Genomic DNA, 19,492 nt, shown 5'->3' with positions numbered 1-19,492 from the left:
ATGGTCGCAGTTATTTACAATTTTTTTTTTTTTTTTTTGTGTGTGTGTGTGATTTTGACTGTTCATGCTTCTCTTTTTAGGTTTCTGAAAAGAGATTTATTCATAATTAGATTCCAAAAAGTTTGGTTATAAAATGTCTTAATTTTATTCTTTTTATAGGTTTAGTGAAAATGTCGGCTATATTATTTTCAGACGTCACATAAGTAAGAGTAATAGATTTTTTTCCTTATTTCATCCCTTATAAAATGATATCTGATGTCAATATGCTTCGACCTTTGATGAATCATAGAATTATTTGCTAATAAGATACTGCTCTGATTATCACAATGAATTACTATAGGTTTTTTACTTAGATCTGGTTTTAAAATAGATTTTAGGAAGGTGTTCAGAAAAATTGCCTCCTGCACGGAATGAGTAAGAACCACATATTCTGCTTCACAAGTAGAAAGGGCAACAATTTGTTGCTTTTTAGTTTTCCAAGACATCATAGGTCCAGTCTTTACAGTCTAAAACAATACCCCGCTATACTTTTTCTATCCTCAGTTACTCCAATCTGAATCCGAAAAGCCTTCTAAATTTAGAGGATATGTAGACTTTTTAAATATTGAAGATTGTTTCTTGGCTCCTTTTAGGTAATGAAGGATTTGTTTTGCACGATTAAGGTCCTTAATTGTCGGTTTCGATAAGTTTTGAGATAGCTTTGTTACAGTGTAACATATGTCGGGCCTTGTTGCGGTCATCAAGTAGATGAAGCTCCCTACCATTTCCCTCCTGTATATTCGGTTATCTATGGATTTTGTTTTGGTCTCTATATTTTTATTTATGTCCATTTCAACGGGAGTTGAACGCGGCTTATAATCTTGCATTCCGAACTTGAGCAGAATTTTTTCAATGTATCGTGATTGGTTCATAGTTCATTTTCACAGGTAAATTTTATACCCATGAACCATGGCAGTCATCCAAGATCGGCCATTTTAAATTTTTTATTTAATTCATTTTGAACATCTTTTAAAGTGTTGTCACAGTTTGAGGCGAGTAATATATCTTCAACCCAAAAAAAACAAAATCAATAATTTATTATCTACATTTTTGGTATACATGCACGCGTCTACGGGACATTGTTTGAATTCCTGTTCTATTAAATAATTATGGAGTATTAAATTCCAATTGTGTGCACTTTGTTTTAGTTCATATAACGATTTATTTAATTTCCACATCCAATTTTTATTTTTCATTTTAAATCCCTCTGGAGATTAAATGTAGATTTCAGTCAATCGGAGCATAAGCATTTTTTACATCCATTTGATGTATTTTTAAATTGTATTGAGCGGCAAGTTGTAATAAAATTCTAATTGTCGTTAAATTTGTCGTTGGTGAAAATGTTGCAAAATATTCCACTCCAGAAATTTGTGAAAAACCTTTTGCAACAAATCTTGCTTTAAAAGTTTCACTGCCAGAAGCTGTGATTTTTTTTTTTTTTTTTTTTTTTTTTTAGAAAAAACCCAGCGTGAAGAAATTATATTTTTATCTGTTGGTTTTGCCACTATTTTGTATGTGTTATTTTCAGATAAAGCTTTCAATTCGGATGCCATAGCTTGTTCCCATTCTTGGTGATTTTCTGAATTAATCACCTCATAACTTTCCGGTGCGCTGTTCAATGAATAACAGTAATCCATGGCGTAATCTTGTATCTTTTCAATTTGTAAGAAGTCTGCCCTTTCTTGCTCCCTTATTGGGTATCAATGTGTCTGGTTAATATTGTCGTCGTTATTAATATTTTCATTGTGATCGATTAAGATGCTAGGTAATATTTCATGTTTTCATCCACTGGATTGCCATTTTTTAAATTTAATGTATCTCTGAATTTTACTAACCCTTTTTATGGCATTTTGGTTTGGGAAGTAGATTAAGTATGCCGAACTATTTTTATCGTAACCTACGAAAGTACCTTTTTCGCTTTTAGTATTTAGTTTACTGGTGTTTTCTATAAATGCAAAACAATCAGAACCAAATATATGCATTCTGTTCATTTTAGGTTTTACACTGCAAAACGCTTCATAAAGCGTTTTTCCTAGCCTCTTATGGAACGATCTATTTCTGATATATGCTGTTGCCATTAAAGCGTATGTCCATAAACTATGCGCTAATTTTGATTCGGTAAGTAGGCATCTTGTCATCTCAAAAAGGGTTCGCCATGCTCTTTCAGCGGTGCCATTTTGGAAGGGGGAGGAATACGGCGCTGATTTTTCGTGTTTAATACGGTGGTTAATTAAAAGAAGTTCAAAGTCTTTACTAGTAAATTCAGTCCCATTGTCTGAGCGAATACATTTTACTGAACCATATGGGGCAATATCAGCTAAATATTTCTTAGTGGCGAGGATAGTGTCAGATTTGTTTTTTAGAAAATAAACCATAATTGAACCGGAAAAATCAATAAAGTTCAAAACGTACCTTAGATTATTTCTCCCCATCGGGCTGATTGGACCTGCCAAGTCACAATGCACAAGTGAGAGAATTTTCGTAGCTTTTTTGTCTGGCGTTCGGCATATGTCTTTTGTCATTTTCCCCTGTACACACACATCACAATTTGGGAGATCGTCTGAAGGTATTATTTTCATGCCTTCGACTACATTTGGTAATTTTTTAATATCAGCTGTATTGCAGTGTTCTAGAATTTTATGTCAGGTTTCCAAGTCGTGACAGGCAGTTTTTGAGGGAACCATACTTTTTAAATAATATAGTTGGCCATTTTCTTTAATGTCAAATACAGTTCCCTTGGGATATATCAATTTTGATTTATTTTGGCCAAATTGTATATTCGCACTTTCTTTAATTGCAGCCTGCACAGAAAATGTCTTGCTTAAATGTAGGTATGAACAGAGCATTTTTTAGAATATAGTTAGATTTCACCTTTATTATTTTTTAGGGATATTTTAGCATCGCCTCTTTTCAAGACTATATCATTTATTTGACTACCGTCGACAAGTTCAACAAAATGACTTTGAGGATTAAAGTTTGAATCTAAATTAATAAAATCAGATTCCTTGGTGATAACGTGCGCTGTAGCACCACAGTCTACAAGGAGATTTTTACTGTTTGTGGTATTGTCAAAGTTACATGTGAATAGAAATGTATGTTCTTCCTCAAAGTTCTCAACGTTTTTTATGGAGTCCATTTATATCGACATTGGAAACTTTTGTGGTTGGGTCGTCCACAATTATAGCAGATAATTTTATTCTTTTTCTTGGGAAAATTACTTTTGGAGAATACATTGTGGTGAGGTGCGTAATTTGCTGGTGTCTGCTTTCGAGAAGCATTTTTGAACTTCATAATATTGCTAGAGTTATTGTCCACGAGCATACTATTAGTCTCTTCGTAATTATGCAATGCCACTTTAAATTCGCTGGAATTTATGGGTTTGTCTTTCTGAGTTATAACAGTTGTAAATGGTTTAAAATCGGCTGGAAGTCCCTTGAGGGTCATTGATATCAACAAGCTATCGCTTATTATTTCACCTGAAAGTTTTAAGGCATTGGCGGTTGTTTCTGGCCTTATAACATAGTCAGTGATCGTTTCATCCTCGTTACGTTTCAGAGACGTTAGTTCTGTATATAGTGATATAATTTTCGGTTTCCCTTTTGATAAATAATGTTCTCTTAATATGTTCAATGTTTTTCTTCCATCATCCAATGCGTCTCTTATAAAATCAGAGACAGACTTCTATCGTCTAAACATTGAATCAGTTCTGCAAAAAGTCGCGTTCTTTTCGAGAAATTTGGGGTCGTTTGGATTCTCTGTTGGAGATTGTATGACTGTGTAGTTTTCGAATCCTTAGATATCCCAGAAATTTTACCTGACACAATTCGAATTTAGATTCCGATCTGTCAAAGAAAAGACGATGGCTGGGCCCATAACCTGTTAAGTTTTGAGACATTGTGTTGAACAAAGATGGCGGCGTAGTTCAGATCAGTAACCAAGATGGCGGTCAAGAATCAAATGCGGTCCGTGGCGTAGTTAACGGCGAACTGATTGAATCCAAAATTCAACAATTTTTATAATTTTGAAACGTTTTTATTGGTTGTTTAGCACAGCCGTTGGTTATAAAAATGATTGTTGAATCTATTCAGCTCATACCCCCATTAGGAGTCAAAAACATTTTACAGGTACCCTTCCCCCTTCTGAAAACAGAGCCACCTGTAGGCCTTGGTGGCGATTCGTGATACCTTAGGACGGGATCCTGGAGGCTGAACAATCTGTAGTGGAGTAACTTGTAACACTCCGCTTCGGCCCTTACTTTAGCTATGCAGGAGATCAGAGAGACCCGATCCAATTAATTGGTTGGTCACATCATGCCATAGTATCTCTAACTTCATCCCCCATCATCATATGCAGTTTGATTATTCTAAAAATAAAAACTATTTTTTATTCCCTTCCAAGTAGATACTGGAAAATGATGGCTGAAGATGATCAATCATGTTGAAAACTAAGATTAGTATTATCAACCTTGTCTATCTTTCTATCTCTTTGGATTGAGACTTAACACCCCTAAGTTTTAAATGAGATGGAAGGAGAACCAAACTTTCTCTTTTTATATGAACGCTCTTCTCCCTCCTCATCTCAATTCTATCTCCTCCCTTCTTTCTGGATAATTCAGTTTGGCTTAAAAAAAAGTTTTATGTTTTCAACTTTCTTGTGCTTATCTTTAAAAATCTTAAGTTTTAATAGGCAGCACATCTATACTCAATACTATCTTCATTAAAAACCCATCAACATACAATAACATTATGTATGAAATACGTTATAATATTTTAAAATACTTTATATAAATTCAATTTATTTTGCAACATCTAATTCTCTCCAGTTAAATGTAGAAATGTATGTATCTGTTACAATTACACATGGAATAAAACAAGTTTCTATTTCACAACAGGAGAGCTTGGCTGTTCTTAGCATTCATCAGTACAGATCAACAATGAGGAGTAAATATCTAATCAATGAAGATGATCGGGAATCAACTGAAATATTGGATTTAGGTTTTCATTTATTGAAAAAACAAGTGAAGCATGCATGATGGGCGAGGCATAAAAAAAAATGTTCCACATTCCCCCCCCCCCCACTTAGTTCCAAAAGTCCCCAGGGGACATTAAATCTTGGTGAAAATGAACAAACAGTGCAGTTTTAGACCTTAACATATGTAAATTTGAGTTCTGCACCATGCAAAAAAAGAAATGACTAAGTCCATTTGCGCCCCCCCCTTCCCTTTAGCCCAAAAGTCCCTAAGGCCATAACATATTTAAATTTGAGTTCAGCACCATGCAAAACTGCTACATAGACATGCACAGAAAATTTTGGACAAATATGGTAAAATAGTCCCAAAAATGGAATGTTTTTATTAGCCCTAAAAGAGCCCCTGGGACACACCCAAGAGTTATTGCGAAGTATTATTATATTTGCGACATATTATTATTTAATTATATAGAAATCAGTTAGTTACAACTTTTGAGAAAATTTTTCAAAAAAATCCAAGGCATTAATTTTTTTAATAAGCACAAAGTGTCAATTTTAACTATTTTAACCCGAAAGGCACCACTAGGGAGCAACCGGAGTTTTCCCAGAAAAATCCATTGTTATTTTTACTTGTATCATGTTTAATGTTTGTGCAAAGTTTCAAAAAATTCCAAGGCATAGTTGAGAGAAGTGCGGGCAGATGAACAGACAAGGGTGAATTTACAGGTCCACCCTCCTTTTGTTGAGGGCCCAAAAATCTCTTGGCACTGAATTTGGCTTATCATGTGTGTGGAACAGTCTCTACTAAACTACTGTCAATTTTAGGCTTACAGACTTTAAACTTGATATATGGGGTATTTGGACCTGTGGAATAAAGTCGATTTGGTTTTTAGCTGGAAAAAAAAGTAGCTGCTAAGGTCAAAATTGAAAAATTGGAACTTGACAGATATGTCAACTTAATGTGTATCTTCTACCCATGGACACATACGTTTATTTTTTAAAGTTTTGATATGCGTCCTTAGGTCATATGTTAGTGAATGTTGCAAGAGAGCTAAATGTTTTGATTTCGATTTTATCGAATGACACGAAGGTCATTTTTTTCTTTAACTTTTGAACTCGCTACTATGTATTATAATAATCAATAGAGTATTCGCTCTATGATAATAAATACAAAATCTGCATAAATTATAATACTGTGTTTAAGCGTATTTTACGACTGGACAATGCCAGATGGTGTGTGTGTGGATATGTGTGCGAACGATGAATCTGAAATTTGGAGGGATATCAGAATTGGAAAAATCTGTGCCTATTTTTCGAGGCCAAAGGATTCTTTTAATTGTATTTTTTTTGTTTGAGTTTGTTTAAAGCAAAATCTTACTATTCGTAATGAATGATAAAATAAAGATTTATTGATTTTAAACTACCAATAAGACTAAAATCTATAGATCACCTCCTCCTCCTCCCTCCCCCACAAATGTACTTTTACGTTTAGGAAAATATCTGCACATTTAACATGTGTTTTTACAGTAATTGGGGGCGGGGGAATAACCACTGTATTGTTAAATATTTAGAGATTTACAAAGAATTTAGATCGGTAATTGTATTGAAATTGAGAATTTAGTACGGAATTGATAATTGTATAAAAATCTGGAAAAATATTGGAATCTTCACAGCACTAATATATATATATATATATATATATATATATATATATATATATATATAAGCAAAAGTACCCGTCGTTGACTGGGTTCAAAAACAGCCTACAGAAAATGGACTCTGATTTATGAAAGTATGATAGGTTATGAAAGGAAGGGTTGTAAAGAGATAGCTTCGAATTTGGGGGTATCAAAACCAAAGCAAAACATGATGAAAGTAAAAATAAAATGGATAAACCCATAATTTATTATACCATACCTGTTCACACTGAAACACTTATCACAATATTCTGTGGATCTATATTAAAAAAAAAAAACCTTGTTAAACTTTGTGACATATTTCCATTTTTTTTATATACCATATTTTTTTTAAACTGAAACATAATTATCAAAGTATACTTACGCAGATAGATATGAAGTCTTTATTAAAGTTTGTGCCTATTTCTATTCTATGAAGGCCAGACGCGAATGCAGACCCCACAATTTTATCATACCATCCCTATTTAAGTTAAAACATACTTATCAAATTATTATTATGTACATCTATATCAAAAACACTTGCAAACGTTTTTTTTTTTTTTTTTTTATTTCCATACTTTGTGGACTAGGCGCGAACGCAGACCCCACAATTTTAATGAACCACCGTTCTGCCAGATCAAACATACCCATTCCTGTGTCTTGATATATCTATCATATGTAATCAGTTTTTTAAAGCAGTCAACCATATAGGAGCCTATTCGTGACCAGACATTCAGCTTTATATTATAGATTTCGGTACTTTTTTGTGACCAAGAGCGGAGGTCTGCTTGAAACATAAAAAATAACAATAAAAAATATTAAATACAAAAAGTAACATCGTTTTTCATGTTTCAAAAAACCCTCATAATCTTTAAATCTATATATATATATATATATATATATATATATATATATATATATATTTTTATTTTATTTATTTATTTTTTTTTTCAAGCGATACATTCGGTTAATATTGGCTCCGCCTCGGAGCTCATTTTTTTATTTACTTAGAAAGTCGCCCTTTTTAATTTGGACATATATAATATTTTTATTTATTTATTTATTTATTTATTTATTTTTAAAAACAGTAATCTACGTACACGCGTGTTTCAAGGTCGTTACCTCTCGTCAGCGTAGTTCAACTGTTTCTAGGGATCGAACCTCAGACCATGTTTACCACAGTCCGGTGCCTTAACCGTTAGGCCATAATCCCTAGATTAATTATACTGTTTATTTTTATCGCTTATTGTTGTTTTTTTTTTGTTTTTTTTATAGTATTACAAATATATTTGTATCACAGAATTAAATAGCATAACCGATTTTAGTGTTAATATAGTTAGAATACATGGAAAAAAACGAATTAATTTGAATGTCTATATATATATAATAAAATGATTTAGATTTTTATTGTGCAACTTCAGCAATTATAAGAAAATAGAACACCACTTCATATGCGCATTCTTAACACTTATCTGTTTCAGCAACTAAAGCATGTTTCTAGAAAAGTATGCATATATTTTGTCCCCGTTTACAAATTATTACATTTAATCTGACTAAACTTACTCTCTCAAATATGTAATCCCACAAAGAAAGTAGCAAAGACTTTCACACTTCTGCAATTAGATCCTCCCATGAAACTCAAAGGCCCTATGAATTTATTCATCGACAATTTTCACCATGGCACTGATCATTGTTTAATTCTGTAACTAATACTATTTTCTACATATTATATTTGACTTAAAAATGAAATAATTGCTTCCTGGTGTTGAGTTACATTCTGTGAATGTTGAATGTAATCAAGGAATACTGGAATAACCGAATGATTCAGATTCGGTGCACTATGTACATTTAAAAACATAAAATTGCTCTTCAGAATGCTAAATTGAATTAACAAACACCTCCGTGTCATTTACAAATAAGCGTCTCTGCATACAAATAACCACCACCAGTAAGTTATTTTTCAATGTTATGCATTAACATTATTTTTGTTACTTTTTTTTTTTTTTTTCCTAAGAATTACGAAACGCATGTTAAAATTGCTTGCTTACAATACACACAAGATGTAGCGGGGGCATGCCCCTTTTCTCTTCCCTGGCATCTTTCCCACCGAAGAGACGTTGCAAGCCTGTTTCTGCTTTATCGTTATTTTCATGGCAAGTGCTCATCTGAGCTTCAATCTATGCTCCCCCCCTCACCAAACTTTCACAAAAAACACTCGTCTAGCCAAAACCACTATCAATAATTTCCCACACTCGTTATCTGTGCCTAAATGTAGATTCCATGAATAAAGCTTTTCTTAGAACTGCACACTTGTGGAACTCTCTTCGGATTTCCTGCTTTCCAGCTGACTACAATCTGATTGTCTTCAAGTCCAACGTAAACAAGTGCTTAATGAACCATCTTCCTAAGTAATCCAATTTACAAAACTCCCACTACTTGTGTTTACTACGCGATAATCAGTGACTAATGTATACCCATTAACCCTTATCCTCGAGTGGTCTCCGGGCCTTGATAAGTGGTGATACCTGTGTAAAAAAAAAAAAAAAAAAAAAAAAAATGCTTACAATTATTTAATTCTGTGATCAGTTTCGTATATGTGTACTGATTGTATGGATCTCCAATATTGCCATAACCAGACATAACTTTTCCATTGCTTAAAGCTACTATCAAACTATTCTTCCATATGAAGTTACAAAGACTAAAACGCAATGTTATTGCAATTATGTTCATCCATACAATTACATCTGTTTGTTTATGTATTGATCGAAGGACATTAAAAACCTATCGCTTTCTTTGAGATAAATGATCTTCTTTTTTTTTTTTTTTTTTTTTAAATGATTTCAGTACCTTAACATTTGAATTTACTATTCATCTTGCGATTACTTCTAGAAGTGTCTTTTTAAAGACATTTGTACAATTATTTTTTGAATCACATTTGTGATCTATCAAGAACAATCACTAACCTATTTACATTAGACCTAACACATCATTTATGTTTCGCTAAAAGTAGACACTCAATTTTTAAACGGCCAGCAAAAAATTAGCAAAAATCGGAAATAAAAGCCATTTGAATGTTTGTTTTAACTTTATTCCACTGTAAAAGTTCAACTAGTACTGGGCACTTAATTTTTGAATAGCCATCACAATAAGTTATTTATTAAAACTGTTAAACTTTTGTTTTTATTTCCTTAATTATTTTTTATTAACAAACTATGATGAAGCACATTAAGAATGCTTTCCTATTGTTGTAGTCCTGTTTAAGGGGTCATGATATTAAGCTGAAAGAGTCCTGGTGTTCACTGCGAGTGGTTATGCACGTGTGCTCTCTGCTTGACAGAATTGTCTGGCTTACATAGTGCCAGACAAATCCATAACATCATAGATATAGGGATGTTAACTACCTCAGAAACCCCCCTCCGAAGATTTATTTTTTTCCAAAATATAGTTTTTCTTTCTCGAGTTTACCTCCAAAGAGTTTGTCAGTTTCCTTTTTTTTCTGGCGGAATGACGTATTTTGGTACTAGTTTGAGGGGGTTCCGAGTCAAATGCATTATACAGTAGTTATCTTCTAGCGGAGTCTCACTTAACTCGTTCGAAGTTCGTTTGTGTATCTGGTTCAAGTGTTTCTTATGCATTGAATGTGGTCCTTCCGCCATGTAGACCATACGACCGATCCTGTTAATTGTTCTCTGCTCCCAGAAAGTATTATCTTTGTGCATCTGGAATATTTTTTTCTCCGGGCACATAATTTTTCTTGGGAACAGTTGTCTTCGCAAGTTTTACCTGTTTTGACAATAGTTCGTCAAAGACTGGCCATATTTTTCTTGCGAATATTATTTCTGCTAGAGACATCTGGGATGGTGTATTCTCATTAGACGTTATGCAGTACATCTGAAGAAATTGTTGCAACACTTTTTCGGATGGAGTGTCTTAAAACATTGCAGCATTAAGAATTTTTTTTTTTAATTCAATTTATAACATTATATAATCATTTCTTAATGCTGCAATATTTTAAGTTATACATTTATTATATTTACTAAAATATCTTGTCCTTTTCTTTTCCAGTTTTAACTAGTCCTTTACTTTTCAATGTTTAAACTTAACCATAATACTTTTCATGTTCGCATTTTTCTATTGTAATATATATATATAATAAAAATTTGTAATTCAAATGTTGGTTATTTTCTATATTTCAACATTCAATCTTAGGTTTCTATGAATTGAGGGGTGGGCGTAGTTGATTATACTGCACCATTATCCTTCTTCCTTCCTGTTATAAAAGGCAGGATTAATGTTGCATTCATTTTTGTTTGTCACAGCAACAGCTGAAAACTTTCATGTTCTAGTTTTTATAACCTTAATTAGGAAACAGATGGTACTTTTTTTGACTTGGTTCCGGTTTTGTTTACAGAGGATTTTACAATTTTTAAAGCAATTCGATTTAATATTCACATTTTATTTTCTCACACTAAAAACCTGTTTCTATGTGTTAACTGTTTTTATGTATGTAAATTTCCAAAACTAAAAACTTATTTGAAATATTTAATGAATCACTTGCTCTTTAATTAAGAGCAAGTGATTCCAGGAGCAAGTTGTCAGAGCTTGTTGAGATTACATCTTGTATAAATAGCTTTTAATATTTCGATTGTTTCAATTTTATAATTATGGAATAAAGTATGGATTTTCATGGACATTGTTGGAAGCTTTCAGATGAGATTTTTAAAAGACTCTAAACTGTAAGAGGAAGAAATTAAAGTTTTTTTTTTTTTTTTTTTTAACATAAAATTTGTAATTGAATAATTTGTACTACTGTTCTCACAGTGAATGTTATTTTCACAACACTTCAGCCAATGTAAGCAATCGACTAGTTACAACCACTACATAAAATTTCCCCCACTCCTGTGCCTAAATCTAAACACAGATTCCATGAACAAAGCTTCTTTCCCAGAACTGCCCGCCTGTGGAACACTGTTTTGCTGGCCTGCTTTCCGATTGAATACAACATGGTAGCCTTCAAATCCAATGTAAACAAGTTCTTGTTGAGTCATCCACCAAAATAATCAAATTCTACCCAGTTTACACCATTAACAATTACTATACTACTATCTTACATTCATTAACTGTTATCCTCGAGTAGTCTTTGGGCCTTGGTAATTGAATCCCAAGTAAAAAAAAAAAAAAAAAAGAGCTCTGAACTTCACAATCTGGACAAAATTTTAAACAGAACTCTATTTAATACTTGGGGATAACATGCTCTCATTCTGCCAACTGTGACCGGGTATAAGTTTTAAGTAATTTGCGATTGCATTCCTGTATTGAGGATTGAACTTTCAACCTCCAGAGGAGTGTAGCTTACAATTGAATTTTACCTAGTCATTTATCTGTTGCTATGTGTCATCCTAAAACAAAAAAAAAAATTTTTTTTTAGAAACATCTTTAAATATTCTTTTATTGAAATCTGGTTGTGAATTACTTTTCCTTTTTGCATCAAATGTCTATGCAAGAGCATACATCCCGGTTTTGATTTTAATTATTGATTTTAGCAATGAAAAGTTCTGTTGCATTCTCAGCCTTGTCATACGTGTAGCAATCAAGTTACTGCAATGATTAGAGTTCAGAAATTAATGTCCATGTCTTGGTTGCAAGAGATTCTTCATATACACGCTTCTGCATCATCCTTTCAGTTTGAGGAAATATCGTCCTGTAATTGAAACTTATTTATTCTTTCAAAAGAACTAATTCAGCTCAAAAATGGAAGATGGCAATCATTTATTGAATGTGATCAAATCATTGGAGGAGGTGGAAGAGAAACTGACTTGATTATATATATAAGATAGATAAATTAGTAGCTGGCAGCCCGCCGTATCTCTGTGTTAAAATATGCTTAAATATATTTTAATTTATGCAGATTTGTATTATATTCCCTATTGATTATTATATATTCCACTGTACCCAATATATAGTAATTTTTTCAAAAGTAAAAGACTTGAGCACCATCAACTAGAATTGTTAGTCGTTAGCGTTTGAGCCATCATCAGATGGATAAGAAATCATTAAAAATGAATCGACTTGAATGTATAGTTGTATATTTGCACATGCGTACAAATAACACATTTAGTAGACATATGCTTACCAAATTTCAATTTTTATTTTTCCTGAGCATGACAACCCCCACCGCAATTGGTAACATGAGGTCATGGAAAGCAGGTGACTGATGAAATATTGTGCTGAGCAGAAGATACCTCTGGGTACAATGGCCAAGACCATCGCCCTGTATAGGCACTGCTTGAACAGAAAGAAACTGCAATCTGTCTAATTTTTTTGTGTGTATTTCTCTCTCTCCATTGACCAAATTATTACTTTCATAGGTGTTGACCACACATGATATTGTATGACTTTGAATCACTTTTCAATGTTCAGGCTATCCAGGATTGTATCTATCATTTTATTTTGCAAATTAGCATATAGATTAATACAATGCAAATGAAAATTGGTTCAGCCAAGGTGACATCCAGTTCACTTTGGATGGAGGGAGGTAGTTGATCATTTCTCGTACCTGAGTACAATTATCACAGCTGACAGGTCATTTATATTTGCCGCAAGATCCTGCGTGGACTGTGGTGTAGATCAATAAAAATGTTAGTGTGAAATTTCTGAGTTCATTGAAGCAGAATGGAATGCTATCACAAAATAACACCAAAAACTTTGATGCAGAACGTTGCAACAAAGCTGAGATGACCTATGTTGTCATAAGACTGAATTCATTCCTGCGCCATCTATGGAGTGTTTTGTTTATCTAAGCCTTTGCAAATGTGGACTTGGACAATAAGACATTGATGAATGAATATACAACTGTTTCTTAGATTAGGATTATTACTATATCCCTGTGGTCATGGGCAACCCAGAAGCTTCCTTTTTATTAGCTACGTATAGACGAGTGGCTCTTTTTCCAGGATTACTCCACTAAGTCTTGATCCTTTGTCTTGTAATGCTGAGTGATTAGGAAGAAGATATCAAGTATTATTTTCTTTAAATCTTTGGTATGACTCGGCCAAGGAGTGAACTTTGATCTTCTGATCCGCTAGTGAATACTCTATTATGTTAAATGGTTCAATGTACTTGAATGCAAAACTTTGATATTACTTTTGCAGTGCAAACTCAAGGTTAACTTTGTCTAATCTCTTACCCCTTTCATCACCAATCTTTCTCTGTAGATAAGAAATCCTATTGTTAAATTCATTTTGTACTTTTCTTTTTGCAATCCCCCCCCCTGTTTTGTAGTAAGACTATTTCCTCTATGGTTCTATTCCACCTCTTAAATTTTCTATATCACAATATGAACATCCAATTTTGCATTTACTACATATGCCATGATCGTCTCGTTCATTGTATTGGGCCAAGGTTGTTGCTGTTTGATTCTGTCAGTTTTGCAACAGAAAATTTGCATCCCAAGTAAAATCACAAGTTCAATTTATAAACAAACTGGTAGGCTGCCCCGGCGTTGCCTGGTTGTAAAATATGCATAAATATTTCAATTCATACAGAAACTGACATGTATGCATGTGCGAGTATTGTTTTTTCTAAACAGTTCACTTTTTGTAAGTAAAAAAAAAAAATATTCGAGCTGAGATCGTAAATCAAAACCTAAAGACAGTGAGTCAAGTACAATAACCATTAGACCAGCTTGACACTATCTTTAAAAAAATGTTCTCAAATCTACTTATTGTTAACATAAGGAATCTGTCATATGAACAGTTCACGTATATGCATTCAAGAAACAGTTGACAAACAGAAGAATTCGACCCCCCGCCCCCAATCAAATTTTTTAAAATTTTGACCCTGTAGCAGCCCTTTTTTTCTTGATGAAAACTGACTAGTTTTCCATGTCTGAATACCCTATATACCAAATTTTAAGATGGTAGATCCAAAATTCGTTGAGTATATAGATTGAAAAGTGTCCTCACATATTCTCACTTTTATAGATATATATAGATAACAGATGTTTATCTTTTTTGGGGAAGGGGGGGGGTATTACAGTAGAACTCTTGTTTGAATGGCAGACTTACAGACTGAGGTTTCTATTCCAGCCAATTTAAAACGCATTCAACTCCAACCAGATATTTTCAATTCTGTGGCTCCTCCCTCCTCCCCCCCCCTTTGGCCAAGCAACTATTAGGTTGGTGCAAAAATGCAATTTTTTTTTATATTCAACTAATATATATATATATATAACGACATTGTTATATTATCTGCAACATCTGCCATTCAAATGCATCACTAAAACATGCAACCCAATGCATGTTTTACAATAAAATGGAATTTAATTTTTTATTTTTGTTCTATACAAACGTTTTATATATCATTTTGAACTTTTATTTTATTTTATTTTTTTTTTATTATTAATTCATGCACATATTTTTAATGTACATGAACCATTTAGAAATAGCATGTAGATTCCCTTTGTATCTGTTCAGACATGGAGTATACAAGGTGCTATTCATAGTGAGAGTCTGGCCACATTCCAAGGTTGTTCATAACACTACTTTAATGGTTGAGCTTGCAGAAAATTTATTAAATACCTTGACAAATCCAATGCATTGTTTTTCATCTGTGGAGAAGCCAGTTACAAAGGAGTTTGTTTTTCTTGGACCAGTTTTATGCTTTTTATGTATATCTGGAAGAATAGCCATTCTAACAGATAAAACAAATTTTCTGCTTTTTATGTATATCTGGAAGAATAGCCATTCTAACAGATAAAACAAATTTTCTGCTTTTTATGTATATCTGGAAGAATAGCCATTCTAACAGATAAAACAAATTTTCTGCTTTTTATGTATATCTGGAAGAATAGCCATTCTAACAGATAAAACAAATTTTCTGCTTTTTATGTATATCTGGAAGAATAGCCATTCTAACAGATAAAACAAATTTTCTGCTTTTTATGTATATCTGGAAGAATACCCATTCTAACAGATAAAACAAATTCCCTGAACAGAAGTTTTGCACCACTTTTGTCACTTTACTAGTCATAAATTCAAGATATAATACTAAACCTTATGTTCAGTATCCTTATTCCAATTTTGATCAAAATCACGTTTTTCATTCCAGAAAATATCTAAAGTTTAAATTTAAGGGATCTTCAGAAGAAATTGAAATTCAAGGAATTTTACTTAATGACTATGGATCGAATTCAATAAATATTTAAATTTTCAAATGAGGTACTCCTGTTATGCTTACTAAAATTTAAAATTTTGCAAAAATATCACAGGCATCTGAATTTTCATGACTGGCTTCCACTCTCTTAACTAATTTTACATAAAGCTAAATATAGCCCACGTTTGGACGCTTAGCAGCTGTTTCCCAAAATTATAATGATCTGTTAATTAGTTTAAGAGTGAATCACATACATACAAATGTATAAGCATAATAAACCTTGACCTAACTTTAGAGAAAGAGGGAGAATTACATGTTACTGGAAATATGTTTATTATAAGTCAAGATGCTTATGATCAGCATTTTCTCTGCTGTGTGTATGGGTGTGGCCTCTTTTTTCTTTTTTTTTATGTAAATCGCTCCAGACAAGATGTGAAGCCACTTGATGTAAACAATAGCTTAGTATAAATAGTTTAAAACTTTTTTAGTCGATGACTACAAAACCTTTCGTAACGTAGCATGTGGTGACCTGTGACTTTTAGGTTGTTGATTTTGTTTCAGAAAAATCAGAATTTTAAAGTTTAAAAGAAAACTGTTACTTCAACTATCAATTAAAAGGAATGTGTTAAAATGTGAATTTTTGATTCTATTTATTCTACAACTAGCCTGAGTGCCCGGCGTTTTCCGGAGGTTTGTGTTGAGCAAAAAAAAAAAAAAGTGCTAGTAGGCAGGCAAGCTCGAACCCGTACCGCGGAGGAGGAAAAGAACATGAAAAAAAGTGACGTTTTTGCCGTTGCATCACTTGCCAAATTGAAAGTGACAAAGGTTAAAATTAAGGCTGGTCAGTCGAAAAGAGGGGATGACTTTTAAAAATATCGGCGAAAAAAGTGACCTCTCCTTGTAAAAAAACTGCCAAGTTGAGGGTGAAGGAATTAATGCTTTTAGCCAGTTTTTCGATATTTGTTGTCCGAAGGGTCGAGCTTTGATACCGATCTCATGAAAATCCCTTGCCTCTGTCGACATACATACATTTAAACAGACAGGTGAGATTTATATTATAGATAAACTAATGCTGACCCGGACTTTCCTTTTTTTTTTTCTCTTGCTTTCTTCTTCCTCTCTTTCTTCTCAACCCTCCTTCAGATATCTTTTCACATTTGAGAATCTTCATTTAATTCACGAGGGTAGATTCTCTTTCCATCAGCTATGAGTGTGTAGAAGTGTTACTCTTTGTTAGTTATGATTTCCAATACAGATTTAACCATTAACTTTCAGAAGACTGTTAGAACAGATTATTAATCAACACCTTTATCCGTTTTGCCATATGAAAGTTGGAGGCTACACTGACCAAAATATGAAAATAACCATGTTATGAATAAAAATAATTAAGGAAAAAAAACCCCCACAAATTATCAATATTCTTTTTTTTTTTTTTTTTTTTTTTTTGGAGGGGGGGGGGGTGAACTAATAGATCACTAAAAGCAATGAATGAAATTTATAACTTCAGTTGCATTATTGGCAAACTATGGAATTGGATATTTTCTTGCCAAATAACTTCATCCAAATATTAAAAAAAAAAATTCTTTATTGTTGTTTCTATCATTTGTAGGAGTTTGACGCTTGAGGCTTTATTTTTGCCCATGGTATTTTCAAAGTTTAAACTAGACTGACTGAGGTCACTATTATTGGGACGTTGGTATCAAGTCTTATGCAGTCAATCTGGTATCACTCTGTCAATCACATCCGCATTGAGGTAGACACATCCAGAGATAACAAGACGAGTTCCACAAGTTTGTTTTATAAACTTTGCCAGTCATTATATAAAACATTTATTGTGTCAAACCAGTCATTTATTTCTCTTCTGTTATTGCCCAGATGTTAACTGCATATAATACAGTACAAGTATATTGAATACCATTACAGTGAAGATAATTCGTTCAATTTTCAACTGCTAACTTTTTTTTTTTTTTTTTAACTGTTTGAAAACAATTATTAGGTTTACCCATTTTTCTTTCTCCAGAATAATTATCGATAATTTTGAGCTTCCATATTTACCTACTAGAAAAAGAAAGAATAATACATGAATGACAAGCTGATGCAGTTAGCATGTTTCTTTTCACTGCTGAAGTTGAGATCGTCGATAATTAACCAAGCAGGTTAACTAAAGAGTAAAATCACCAGAGCCTCTGGGGAAACTGTGACAAAAGCCTGTGGCTGGTTTCTAGGCTGGCTCAAAGCTGCCATAGAATGAAACTTACAGAACAATTCATGAAAACAAAATTACCTGAATTTGATGTATAAATCTAAAAAAAATTTTTTTTAATTTTTTGTCATTCGTGGTAATCTTGTAAACAGTATGTGTGTGTGTTAAAAGAAATTCTATGATTCCTTCACAAATCAAATTTTTGTTTTTGTAAAATAAAAACTTAAATTTACTCAAGGTAATGTATTCTGCTCCCACCATTCAGAGATTTCACTATTTCTTAATTCTCCAGATTTTCTCTATAATTACAAAAATGTTGATGTACAAAATAAGTTTTATTTTATTTATTACTAGCAGTTTAGCCCGACTTTGCTCGGGTCCTATGTACTATTAATAACTTGATGTGCATATGTATATATTAAAGTGTGCATACATACAGTAATGCCTTTCTATATAATAGACTTCCTTAACTATTATAGAGAAAAGTTAGACTGCAGAGGTAAAAATTTTAAAAACTTTGACCCCAATTTTGACTCCTTAACATTTATTATTTTGGGCTCAAATCAAATAAAATGTTTGACCCATGTCCAGGTAACCTACATCTAAAATTTCAAGTCTTTAAACACAAAATTGACGGAGTTTGGTAGTCTGCAATGGTCAACTGTTTCAACCATGACCTTTTGGCAGTGAAACTTTCGCCCAAAACCTAATTAAAAAGCTTGCTGCATGTCTGAGTACCATTTATGTAAAATTTCAAATGTTTAGACCCAAAATTAGCTTAATAGTTTGCTAGAGACCACAAAGGTAAAATCTTTTGAACCATAACCCCTTGGAAGCCAAATTTTCAGCCACAAACCGATTAAATAGCTTGCCCTATGTCTGAATACACTTTATGTAAAATTTCAAATATTTAGACAAAAAATTGACTGAGTAATTTGGAAGAGACTGCAGAGGTCAATTTTTTAAAGCTTTGACCCCAATTTTGACCCTTAAGCTTTTATTATTATGGGCTCAAATCAAATTATAAAGTTTGATCAATGTCCAAAGAACCTGTATCTTTCAAGTGTTTAGACCCAAAATTGGCGGAGGAGTTTGGTAGAGTTTTCAAAGATCAAATCATTGAACTTTGACCCCTTAACAGCCAAATTTCTGACCGACAACCAATCAAAGATTTTCCCAAATCTCAATACCCCTTATGTCAAATCTCGAGTCTGTACACTGAAAATTGACAGTTATTGTGTAGGGAAATGTACACACACACACACACATTTTCACTTTGCAATCTTTTTACATCTCTGAAAATGGTTTTGTTTGTTGGTTCATAAAATTTTAATTTTCAATAACATTTTTGCAATTCAAATTTTCATGTAGTTAAAGAAAAAATTTGATTTAAACTATTGGAGTAAAAAAAAAATTGGATTCTCTCATGCGAAACAATTCCTCTTTTTCTGGG

At 32.8% G+C, this 19,492-nt stretch overlaps 1 protein-coding gene across 1 annotated transcript in view; it reads left to right on the top strand.

Annotated features, from left to right (window-relative positions):
* Positions 1 to 19,492, top strand: part of LOC145276745 (Golgi phosphoprotein 3-like) — a 114,165-nt gene that overhangs the window by 41,164 nt on the left and 53,509 nt on the right. The window lies entirely within an intron of this gene.

This window comes from Euprymna scolopes, chromosome 5, assembly GCF_053919585.1.
Source record: "Euprymna scolopes isolate OS-2025 chromosome 5, ASM5391958v1, whole genome shotgun sequence".
NCBI lineage: Eukaryota > Metazoa > Mollusca > Cephalopoda > Sepiida > Sepiolidae > Euprymna > Euprymna scolopes.
This window is presented reverse-complemented; position numbering and strand designations above follow the sequence as displayed.